At 36.2% G+C, this 12,472-nt stretch overlaps 1 long non-coding RNA gene across 1 annotated transcript in view; it reads left to right on the top strand.

The window, feature by feature from the left end:
* Positions 1 to 12,457, top strand: part of LOC132302302 (uncharacterized) — a 53,457-nt gene extending 41,000 nt beyond the window's left edge. The window contains exon 4 of the long non-coding RNA XR_009480803.1: positions 12,098 to 12,457. This is a non-coding gene — a long non-coding RNA (uncharacterized LOC132302302). The remainder of the gene's footprint in view (positions 1 to 12,097) is intronic.
* Positions 12,458 to 12,472: the final 15 nt, after the last annotated feature.

A 12,472-nucleotide genomic window follows, 5' to 3' on the forward strand; every position in this document is an offset into this window, starting at 1 on the left:
GTCTATTCCAAGACTATTCTTGTCTTAATCATTTAAAGTAATACATGCATGTACATACATAAATTAACAGGAAATATCATAAACACATTTTAATGAGCTCAAAATGTCAAATATATATAAGTATTGTCAAGCAATCCACAACAAAAATGATAATTAACTTTGATTACATTTAAGACCCATTATAGTCAAGACTTATTCTTTCAACTTGATGACGATGGCCGTTCCTATATGCCAAAATAATGTAGTGAATGTGCGGTTCAAAAAAAGCCTTTTAGGTCAAGTTTAAATTTATAAAAACCACTACCAACACTGCTACTAACGTAGCAAGAGTGAGAAAGGATCGTCCCAAGGGATTAAGTTGTCATACTAGCTTGAGGAATCAAAATTAGGGTTAGTAGGTCTAGTGATCAAAATAGTGGTTGGTTGGTTGAATTAAACTAGATGCAAATTAAACTAAAACAATAATGCAATAGAGAGAAAAAAAGATAGAGAGAGATCTTGGGGTTTAAATATCACCACTAAGCATAGCTTTTCTATACATTTAATGAATGATTAATGAGGGGAAGAACATATATTGCAATAAAGTGTGTGTGTGGTTGATTCAACAAGCATAGATGACAAGTTAAGCATATATTGTCTAAATAACATGGTGGATAGCACAACATATCAAATTAAGGCATTAATCCTTTCTTTAAGCTCATAATCCAAACATATCACAAGGTTAGAGATACATGTTACTTGTTTTTCATAAGTATGGAACATCAACAACAAGCATGGATTGTCCTCCCATTTAACAACTACACTACAACTAAGTTAATGGCATGAAATTAAACTAATTAAACTAAGGAAGAGGCACAATCCATCAAGAAATGAGTATGAACCATCAAATAAACCACAAGAACATGACATTAAGCACTAAGTCTTGACAATCTCTAGATCTATAGTATCAACACACATAGACATGCATCAATAACATAAGAAATAGAGACAAACACATGAACATCTATTCTAGCATACATAGACATATGGATAGAATGAAATGATCAATTGGAAACATTAAACCATATAAATCATTGTAGAAACAAGATCTATATATATATAAAAGTGTCAAGACATGAATCACAATACAAATCCCCTCAAAAATACATAAATCAAGAAGTAGAAAGCATGCTTCGGGCTAACTTTAGCCCCAAGAGGATGTCTAGCCACTCATGGATGATGTCCTCCAACCCTCAAGGGCAAGCTCCATGGAAGAAATTTGCTCCTTGGTTGATGAAGAGTCTCCAATGGTAACTCTAGCCTCCTCCTCTTCTTTTCTTCCTCACAAAGAGTAGCCTCTCTCTAAGAATCTCTAAGAATGCTAAGTATCCCCCTCAAAAAGTGTATCATATTCTTTATATAGGTAGGTCAAGTGACACACAAAATGAGCTGGGGTCGTGTATAAAATATTCCCCAATGATTGGATAAGGACAGCTTTCAATGAGCTGGAATTTTAACTTTTTCGCACTGAAGGAAGTTTGATCGATCGAGCCTTGGACTTGGATCGATCGAACTTGTTGAGATCTATCGAACTGAGGCTGGATCGATCCTTAATGGCGGCGCCTTTTTGGATAAAAACAAATCTGAGATATTTTGAAGATATTTTTGGGAAAAGGACAAAAGTGGTTGGTAGGGTGGTACAACTGGATAAGATCAATCATTTGGATAAAGACAAGAATGTTCGAACGATCGAATAAAGAAGTTGGATCGATCAAACTTTTGAGATCTTTGAACAGGGACAAACATGACTCAGATCTATCTTAAAGTGCTGAGATCGATGAAAGTTGGATCGATCGAACTTTTATTGAGATCGATCGAAGGTGCTGAAATTCCACCATTTGCTTCCTTCTGCTCTACTTTGCTCCTTTCTTTGATTAATCCCAGAATTGCTTCAATTATGTTCTTATTTGCCTGAGTTAGCTTATTTTGAGGAAAAGTACCTGAAAATGGAAATAACACGAAATCAATACAAAATGGTAAAATAAAGTAGATAAAGGTTCTAAAATACCTAAGCTTAAGGGGTTTAAATACGCACTTTTCAGCGCTCATCACTCTCCCAAACTTAAATATTGCTAGTCCCTAGCAATGAACTAAAAAGTAAAAAAATGAAATGAACAACTATACATCTATGAACTAGAAAGCAATAAATGGATAACGTCTTAGCTTATGCAACAAGCCTTTTAAACCCCTAGGTTACCCCTAGTGGACGAGTGAAGTCTCGTGAGGCTTTCCAGAAATGATACCCATAAACATTAAGCTCATTCTTTCAAAAGAGACACCAATATTGCGAACAAGCATTGAGAGAAAACTACCTCAAGTATGCAATTTTTCAACCATTTCTAAGCAATCTCCCAAAATCTCAACGCCAAACAAGCAGTATGGTCCTCCACACATCAAGAAAATGATCATGCAAATCAAAACAACTCTAGAATCCTTTTGAATGGACTGGCATCAAATGTGTTGCTATCTAAGCCAACTAAAGAATTAATCATATCCTTACCCTCAAACTAGCACACAAATCTAGTACCGATCATCAAGACAAAGAGTGGACCTTTTATTAAAGCTTTATTGTTCTAGGTATGCTTATTCTTTTCACTCAATTTTTTTTATTTTTTATTTTTATTTATTTATTTATTTTTATAGGATCAAAGCTAGAAGCATGGTGTAATGTGTTGATCTATTAAGCTTTCTAGCGATTCATGAGGTCGAGCGTTAGGTCAATGACTCCCAAATCAGACGGCCTTAGGGCATTAGGCGTTCAAACACCCCTACGGACTTACAAGCTCAAATCAACTAGGCTACAAATCAAGACAACCTCCATCTAATCGTTTCCCACTTCTCACCTTTTGGGAGAAGTCCTCACTTTTTTTTTATTACTTTTGCAACTTCTTTTTTTTTTTTTTTTTTTGTATTCAATTATTAACCTAGAGTTTGGGTCCTCCACTTTTCGGCGCGAGAAGTTCAGTGCTTGATGAGCCTAGAATCCTGACTACTTAGTGAAAAGGGTTTGTTATCCACCTTGTCAAGAATGAAAGCTTTCAATATACTACTAGCTCAATTGGGATATAACCAATTCAATAATCAACAAAGCATGTATCCCACAAATGAATGTTAGTGTATGCCTGTGCTAGTGTAGAAGACTAGAGTGAATCTAAAAAAAAAATCACAAAATCAAGATGATGTGGACCACAAGTGCAAGCAAGATATCAATTTTTCAAAAAATTTACTCCTAAATGGCATCCGCAAGGCATACAAGGAATATTGAACTCTCAAGTCAAGCAATTTTTAAATTTTAAGCAATATAATCCTTAAAAGATCAAAATCATAGCTACATATGGACCAATCATAAAAAAATCTCTCAAATACACAAGGCATGCTCAAAATTTTGAATTTAAAAGCAAAAATTGTAACATACACCATTACCCCCAAACTTAAATGGCACAATGTCCTCAATGTGCAAAGTGAACAAAAGGAAAGAGTATACCAGTGCAATTAAGGCAAAGAATAGCTGGGACTGAAGTATCCAAAGTGGGTGGCATGGCCCCCCCAAACTTATGATTAACTGTGGTCCTGAAGTTTGGCACTTGGATAAACTCATCAGATAACAAAAGGAATAATCAGTGCACAGTGGACATGCAAGTGTAAATGGGATAATAAAATAAAGTAGGGAGAAAGGTATAAGGGTGGTCCTGAAAATTGGGCAGCATTCTCTCTCATTGAAGTCAATGTGATGCACCTGATGGAGTCAAACAGACAGATATGAGAATATATATAAAAAAATGACATCCATAAAGAAAGCATATATAAAGAAAATAGAGTACAGGGACATAAAAATGTCAAAGCCGACAGACCCGGCTGTAAAAATAAAATACAGTGACAAAAATGAAGTATGAATGACAGAGATGCAGTACGAAAAGATAGAAAAAACTGGAATCTCAGGTGGATGAGGCAGGACAGGCGGGGCATGCTCTGCGGACATCCCTAGATAAATCTCAGAACATAGTCGTGATATCCATGCAGAGTGCAGCAAAATTAGCTCTGTGGGGAACAGTATTAGCTCTAAAGGCGGTAATATCAGCTCGCATAGCAACCACTGCATCCTCAAGAGCCTGAAGGCGCTCTCCAAAGCCGGGGGTCTGACTGGGAGCCTCAGGTATATAAGAATCTGAAGAATGAGAATCCTGAGTCTGCTCCTCCTTGTGTACTGGCAACCCAGCTGGAGAGTGCTGCTCTGCGTTATTTGTAGGTCACTCTAAATCAATGTCCATACGCTCGGCAATCGGATCAACTGGTGCGTCATCCGCTGCCGGGTCTGCTGCTGCTGCTGGCTTCTCAGCCTCTAAATCCTCTGCCGCCTGTGCGGCGTTCTCCTGTAATCGAGCAATAATAACATTATAGCTCTTGTCCCAATCTTTCTTTAGGAAGTGACAGGATCCTCTCTTAGGGTGCTCCCGAGGATGGAAAAGATATCGCTGGTCTAGCAGGATTTGGGTGATGAGGTGGCCAAATAGGAGAGACTTAACCCTTTTGGGCCTCTCCTTGCTGATATACTCATCGTAGAGCTTCCTCATCACGCTCCAGATGAGCGCGGGGATAGACACCCAGTGCCTTATATAGAATGCGGATAGAGCTATCAGATAATCTCCTCACCTTTGAATCTTGTGCCCGGCCATGTATATGTTGTGGAACAAGACAAAGTCAATGAACCACAGGTCATCTGGAAGAAAAGTGCGGGTGGCGAAGGTCTCACTAGCAGCATAGTGACCTGTCAGAAATACTGCCATGTCGGCATAAAAAGGCCTATATAGCCTCGAATATATCTCCTGAAGCTCTGGAGGGCATTGATGTGGACAATGGCATGATCGGGATAGTGTGTCCATAGTAATAGAGATCTGGTGGCCATCAATGGTGGTAATCATCTCTGTCGTGGTACGCGGGGATGGCCGGAGGTTTTGGAAGAACACCCGTATGAGCCTCGGATACACAGGGTTAGTAATTGGCGCAAGAATAGTTGCAAGGCCCCTCCAGGTAATGACATCATAAGCGGATCGGGTCAGTACTGATCTGGAGAAGAAATCTGTGACTCATAGGCCACTGACATCTGTGCATATCTGGATACGGGTCTGTCAAGCTCCTGGGCTGGCTGAGCTAGCTGATGTGGTGGAGATGGTGATGGTGAATGCTCAGCCTCAGCCTCATCTTGTGATGGAGATGGTGTAAACGCAACCTGAGCCTGTGAAGGTGACTAAGGTGGAGTAGGCTCTAATGGCTCCTCCTGTATAGGGCCATGGTTATAAGAAGGACCGGCCTCGTCATTAAAAGTGTGCCTGCCCCGGCGGTGATAGTGTCCGCGGGCTATGGTCTTGCACTTAGTCATGGCCTGAAAAATAATTTAAAACTTGCAAGGGGAGTCAATGCCAGAATAAAGATTTTAAAGCACAAAATAGAAACATGCATGTTAAATAAGATAGACAAAACATATATGACATGAATCTATATAAGTGATAGGAGGTGAACATGCTAAGCAGTATAAGTGTAAAATGCATCCAATGTGGAAAATCACAGGCATTGGGTATAAATGAGATAGCATGGACACAAGATAAGATGCATGGAATATGTGTATGAAATCTGTGAAGTTCGATCGATCACAAAAAATATGAGATCCATCTCAAAACTTCGATCGATCTGAGAAACTGAAAAACTGAGTTCGATCGATCTCTCAAGATCGATCTGAGAAATAAGTTCAATCAATCAAACTGTGCGATGTGAAAATCGAAAAGTCACATATCTGTGACGTGGATGGCACGGGGCCTGTAATGACCCGGTCTTTTTCCTCCTTTTCCATTTTTGGGGATTTTCTTTTTTTCATTTTTTTTTTTCTTATTTCGTCTTTTACTCGTTTATCGTTTTTCCTTGGTTAACCTCACTTCGAGTGTTCGGATTTGATTCTGGTTTTGCATGCATTCATGATATTTGATTTCCATGACATTGGTATTTTCACTTTTGTTGAAAAGCATGCTAGTTGCTTTTATTTTTCATAAAGGGTATGAATGCTTACTTTAGTGTCATTATTCATAACTTTTAGGATTTTAGTGTAATTATGCAAAATTATTATTTTTCGTTTGAGGGACCTTTTTGCAATTTATTTTTGAAGATATTTTGAAAAAGGACCATTTTGTAATTTTTGAAAAGTGTGACAAGTGTCACACTCTCATGGACCCATTTGTTGGCATTTAGGTGAAGAGACTTGGCACCATGACCTCTTGACATTTTGTGATACCCCCGGATTTCCGGATGCGGGTTGGCTAGGCCCACGCCCGATAGCCCGAGGATATCAAATCAATTAGCAATAATCAAACACAGAATACAATTAAGAAACAGTAATAAATAAATTGCTGAAAAGAAACTAGAACAAGAATTCAAAAACCCCAGAATAAAATTTTATTAATAAAGAATTATTCTAGATACATCCTACTTCTCCATTTCTATTACAACTCGGGAATCCATCTAATGGACCCCTAAAATATCTCACTGAACTCAAAAGATTGGAAATGAAACCCAAGTCTAAAATATGAAATAAAATCCTGGTCATCGGTGGAGTGAAGACTGTATCTGCTCAGTACGATCCAGCTCTAAGTCTGGAACTAACAAACACCTGTAAAAATAAGAGTGGGTCAGGCCCACATGCAAATTCTTCTCTAACTACAATCCAAACAATGACTCGATACGCAAATTCACCCTAGATATCTCAACAATAGCTATCTAGTCCATACATATAGATATATCCACACTAAGGGACATTCACTGGTCTACAGTAGAGATCTCAACCTGAATAGAAGGCAACATGCGAAAATGCACCCAAAGGTGAGCATGAGTACCTAGACCTAACAGGGTACACCTCAACCTACTGTAGCCAGCTACGCATCCACTGCATATACGCACCCTAACCAACGAGTCTGAGACTCAAGTTCATCTTGTGGTACTATAAATATATATTTAAAATCCATTCATATCCATCCATAGGAAATCTAATAAGTCGTTCAGCTTATTCAGCTGCACAGACTTAAATATAAGGAGAATTATGTTTTTATAATTCGAACCCTTAATCCAAAATAAGTAGGACTGAGTTACTTTGAATCAGTCTGTCCCTAGTATGCCACCGTCCCATACCGGTACATACAATCCACAAAATCCATATAATTGATTGAATAGGTAAAACTGTTCACCAATTAAAATCCATAAGGTAGGAATGAGCGTTTTGAGCTAAACCATACCTAGTATGTCACCGTCCCATACCAGTGCATACAATCCTCCATATCAATGTAAATTACAACATATAAATAATAAGCAAGTAATTTACAGTCTAAGACCAATTATCCATATCATTGCAGAATAGTTTATACAATGCCACAACAATTACAGTTCAAAACCATAATCCAATTAACTGTAGAATAATATATAAGATTCCACAATTAACATCCAACCCATGTAAATTACAACACATAATTAACAGTTTAGCAATTTACAATCCAGAACCATCCCAAATACTTCCAGGAGACTATTTATAGTTTCAGCAATTTAAATTCAAGAGTTAAACCATGTATTTGCAGGAAACGGTTTAAAGGTTCAACAACTAGCATCCAAATCATGCGTAGATCACATCTAATGTATCAATGACTGTATCATGCATTACAATTAAGTTTTATAATCATATTATAGTCCAATCAATTCCTAAACTAACCTAGGCAATTTAGTTCCTTTCGTCCGATAACAGCGTACTAAGTTGTATACTCGTATTCTGTTTCATCTTTTAGCACAGAGCCATACACTATGCCACAAGTCCAATTGGTTAATTAAAATACTTCACCATGCATATAAAATAAGTTTTAATAACTTACTAAATCCCATAACAATTGCTGAAATTTAATTAAGCAATTCATTTCTCTTCCATCCGTTAGTAGCGTAGAAAATTCCTTAATTTTATACTGTTTGTCCCATTGACTTAGAGGTCAACATTAATCAACTTAAGGTATTAATTACACCCAAAATAAATTTCTTAATACCTCTATGTAGACCCAGACCCATCCAGACAGTTCCCATGCTCCAACAGTTGCAAACAGATCGTAAAAAAAAATTCAAAAAACCACTATTTGAAAGAGCCTGCTCTAAATTCCAAGAGCAGGCTCTTTTTGAGCCTGGAGCCGGCTCTATAGAATTTAGAGCCGGCTCAATGAGTATGGGAGCCGGCTCCCACATCCATGGAGCCAGCTCTCACCTCCTTTGAGAGCCTCTGTCCCCGTTCTGCTCCGTTCTGACTTTCTGCTTCTTCTCCGGCATGTTTTTGCCCTTCAGTTGGTTTCAAAAACTGATCCTAAAGGTCTAATTAATATCCACTAGCATCGCAAAGGTTTGATTTTAACCATTTAAATCAATTACATAGATCAAATTTGCTACCAAACTAGACATGCTTTAGGGACAACACTAAAACTATTTTGCAACCACAGCTCCATTCCAACCCCTCTGTTCCTCAATAATACTGAACCTAAGGTCTTCTATCATCCCATTAACATCCACATGGATCGTTTATAGAATATGGAAGCAAATACAGTAACAAACATTACAACAAAACTTAATATGCTTTTAAAAACAAAACTGGGAGCAACCATACATGAACTGTAAACAGATTTGAATTTACGGCAAACAGATCATTCATATAACATATATTAAACATATAACTTCCAGTTATTGATTGATTAAACCCTAGAGATCATCTAGGTGCACAGAACACGAGCAAAAGAGAAGGAGAAAGAGAAGAACTTGCCTGTGATTTCAGTTATGAAATCCCGGTGTCGTCTCTAAGTTTCCGGTAACTACTAACTTCCTTCAAGCCTTCTATGGGTGTGATCTAATCCACCACAACCCTCCTTTGACCCTCTCTGTTCTTGTCCTTGGTAGCTCTTACAATTGCCTCTGTTCTCTCAACTCTCTCTCTGTTATGTTCTATTTTTACTGTGCCGTGAATAGGGTTCTTCCAAAACCCTTAGTGAAACTCATACACGTATATATATAGGCCTTTAGAAAACCCTAATTAAACTATATATATATAGGCCTTTAAAAAACCCTAATTAAACTAGAGCTAAGGCAGAAACCTAATTAAACTAGAGTCGGCCCATAAACTTAAGTCACATACACGTTAAATACTTGTATGACGGCTCCAAGAAACCCTAACTGAAAATTGTTAATTCAACTTCTACTTAAGCACTTATTAAAGACAATTAAATAATTAACCAAATAAGGCATTTAAAATACAATTTAAAATAAAACAAGTAATACAATAACTCAGATAACTAAACAGACCATAATTCAAATAAAGAAAATAATTAACCAAATAAGGAAATACAAATACACAAGTAACAATTTACAAATAATTAAATAAAACAAACAAAATACAACAATTACAAAATCAATAGACAAAAATGCACATAGAATGAAATTTAAATCCCAATTTTATCCTTTTTAATTTTAGGGGTATTATAGAAGTCCCTTCCTTACAGCGATTTCATCCATTCGACGAAGGTCAATCTTCTTCTTTCTCTATTTCGTTTTTCTTTTCCCATTTGATTTCAAAGTTATGAGTTAATGGAGCAACAGTCGCACCTTGAGTACTAGGGTTTTTTAATATGACTCGGGGGCACCTGAGGTCGACATAAGTGGCCAACATTCTGCTAAGGGCCCGATTGTTTTTCCTATTGATGTAGCGGAGAGGAAATCCATTTCTGTTCTTCAAGTGAGGAGAAAAAACAAAATTCCCGAAGACGTTTCCTTGACGAATACCCTCACCATTGAACTTCAGTACCGGTGATGGTTTTGAGGAGGGCGAGATGCTTTTCTCAGCTCACCATTAGTCTACCTTTAGGTTTTCGTTGAATTCTTTCTCCCTTTGGGTTCTCTCAGCTCTTAATTATAATACCCCTAATTTTTAAAGGATTTATTTGATGATTTATTCTTTTATTTTATTTTCATTTTATTTGATTATGTGGCTATGTAATTATGTGCTTATTTGATTTAATTGTCTACGTGAATTGTGTGATTTAAATGTGTGTAATTTCTTGTTTAATTATGTGTAATTATTTGTAATTAATTGTTAAGATTAAATGTTGTATTTTATTTTTTTTTTAAAGTTTAAAATAAAGGAAATGGATTTGGATAATACTAATGGACCAACTAAATGGATCTCATGGACTACTTGAATAGGAAGCCTAAATGGATAAGGATTATGACCCATGGGTATTAGTTATATTTATATATGTATATAGATGTGTATATGTGTGTGTGTGTGTGTATATGTATATATATATATGGATGTTATTATTATTATTATTATGATTAATAATAATATGGTGGAGTCAGTTATCTATTTATATTTATTAATGGGTATGTATATATGTACATACGTGATATTATATAGTTATACATGATATTATATAGTTAGTATATTTATTACTTTAATTATTTTATTTTTCCTTTTCTTTTCCTCTAAGGCAGAAGAGTAGTATAACTAAGATTATGGTATTATGTACCCTATAAATATATATGCATTAGATGTCTATGAGGGGCTGTTTTACTGCGTGAGATAGAAGATAGAGAAAGAGTTAGAGAGAAAAGGAGAGGCCGAGAGTTTTAGAGAGATAGAAGAAGGTGTTGCCAAGGAAGAAAAGCCGAAACCACGGAGGAAGGATAAGAGGGTTTTTTGTGGATTAGGACGCGAGCAACAGAAGGCAGCAAAGGCAACCAAAGGTCGCCGGGAAATAGAGAATAGAACAGAAAGAAGGAGATCCGGGTTTTCTGTCCGAAACTCGTAAAGGCAAGTTTTTATTCTACTCAGCTCCTTTGGGTTCGTGTTCAGTAGATACCTAGGTCAATTCTAGGATAATTATACAGTAAAAACGATCATATTTTCATGGTTAATCAGATTTAAAACAGCATGTATGTTTATGTATATATATTTACTTGATCTTGAATCTTGATGCATGAAAATTTGTTTTAAATTATTTTAATGATGCATAATGACTTTAAATAATTAATTAGGATCGTTTGGGACTTAGTACGGGTGTTTAGGACCCTTAACAGATGAGAAAAGAACAATTTACAACGGCCGGAGTTGGAGAAGACGAAGTGCAGCAGGTCGAGAGCCGACTCCTTGTTGATTTTTTCAGTTCTCAGGTAGAAAGCTGGAACCTTTTCAAGGGAGCTAGCACCCTTGTGATAAAAAGTCGGCTCCCTTGAAAAGGAGCCGACTCCCTTTCTAGAAAAATTAGCAAATTGGTTTAATTGGGTTTTTATTTTGTTTTCGTGGGTTTCAAAGCTATTTAGATCATATTGGTCGATTTAAATGATTTAAATGGACATAATTAATTCCTAAAATACATAATATACAATAATATGCAATAATATGGAGGTTTATGCAATTAAATTAAGATGTAAGTTAATTACTTGTTTTGTAAGTTAATTACATGTTATTTAAGATTGTTGTATATTACTTAATTAAATGCAATGGATATTTGAGATAGCTAATAAGTTAGACACCTTGATATTGTATGCCATTATTAAATATGGTTTTGACGATTTGATATGTAGGTGGGCTGGCTAATATGTCAAGACTACTTGTGCCATTGTTAAATATAGGTCTGTTTATTGATGATGTTATATATTATATATGTAAACCCTAATACGAGTTTGAGGTCTCAAGATCAGTGATTAGGACTGAGGCGTATATTGCCGGTTGAGATGGGTAACTGGATATAAAAAATGTGTGTGCCTTGGTAGAATGAAGACTAATGACCACTTCGTGTGCTATTTTTCATAAGATACCCACTATCCAGTTAAGTCTGCTCGATAGCCCAGCGAGAGTCTTTAGTGTGTGTATATATATCTATCTATTGACTACGTAGATATTGCATGAGTTGACTACGGATGTATTGCTTATTGGTTTTTTGATTGGGTTGTAGTAGAAAGAAATTGTTCGTGGGTTTTGACCCACATTTGTTATATTTTTCAGGTGATTATTGGTTACAGCCTTGAGGTTATTCGTGCTAATCAAAGAGCATTCATCTTCACTCTTCTGAAGTCATTGATGTAGGATATTAGCTTTGTTTAGTTAATTAGTATACTTGATATCTTTATATTTCAGTTATGACTTTTTATTAGGGGTCCTTGATTTATGAATTCTTGAATTGTATACTTTTGGAGATTAAGTTTGGTTAAGGAGACGTAACTTACGGAAATTTTATTATTTAAGTAATGATTAACTTTATTTTAGTTTTCTCTTTTCAGCGTTATTATTTATTTTATTATATTCCTCTTGTATTCTGTATTTGTTTATTATCAATTGTTTTTTATATCCACCGGTCTTCGGGTGTTGGCCTGGTCAACC

The sequence above is a fragment of the Cornus florida genome, unplaced genomic scaffold (assembly GCF_030987335.1).
Source record: "Cornus florida cultivar Cherokee Brave unplaced genomic scaffold, ASM3098733v1 CherokeeBrave_3.0.0_Hap2_Chr04, whole genome shotgun sequence".
NCBI classification, from domain to species: Eukaryota; Viridiplantae; Streptophyta; class Magnoliopsida; order Cornales; family Cornaceae; genus Cornus; species Cornus florida.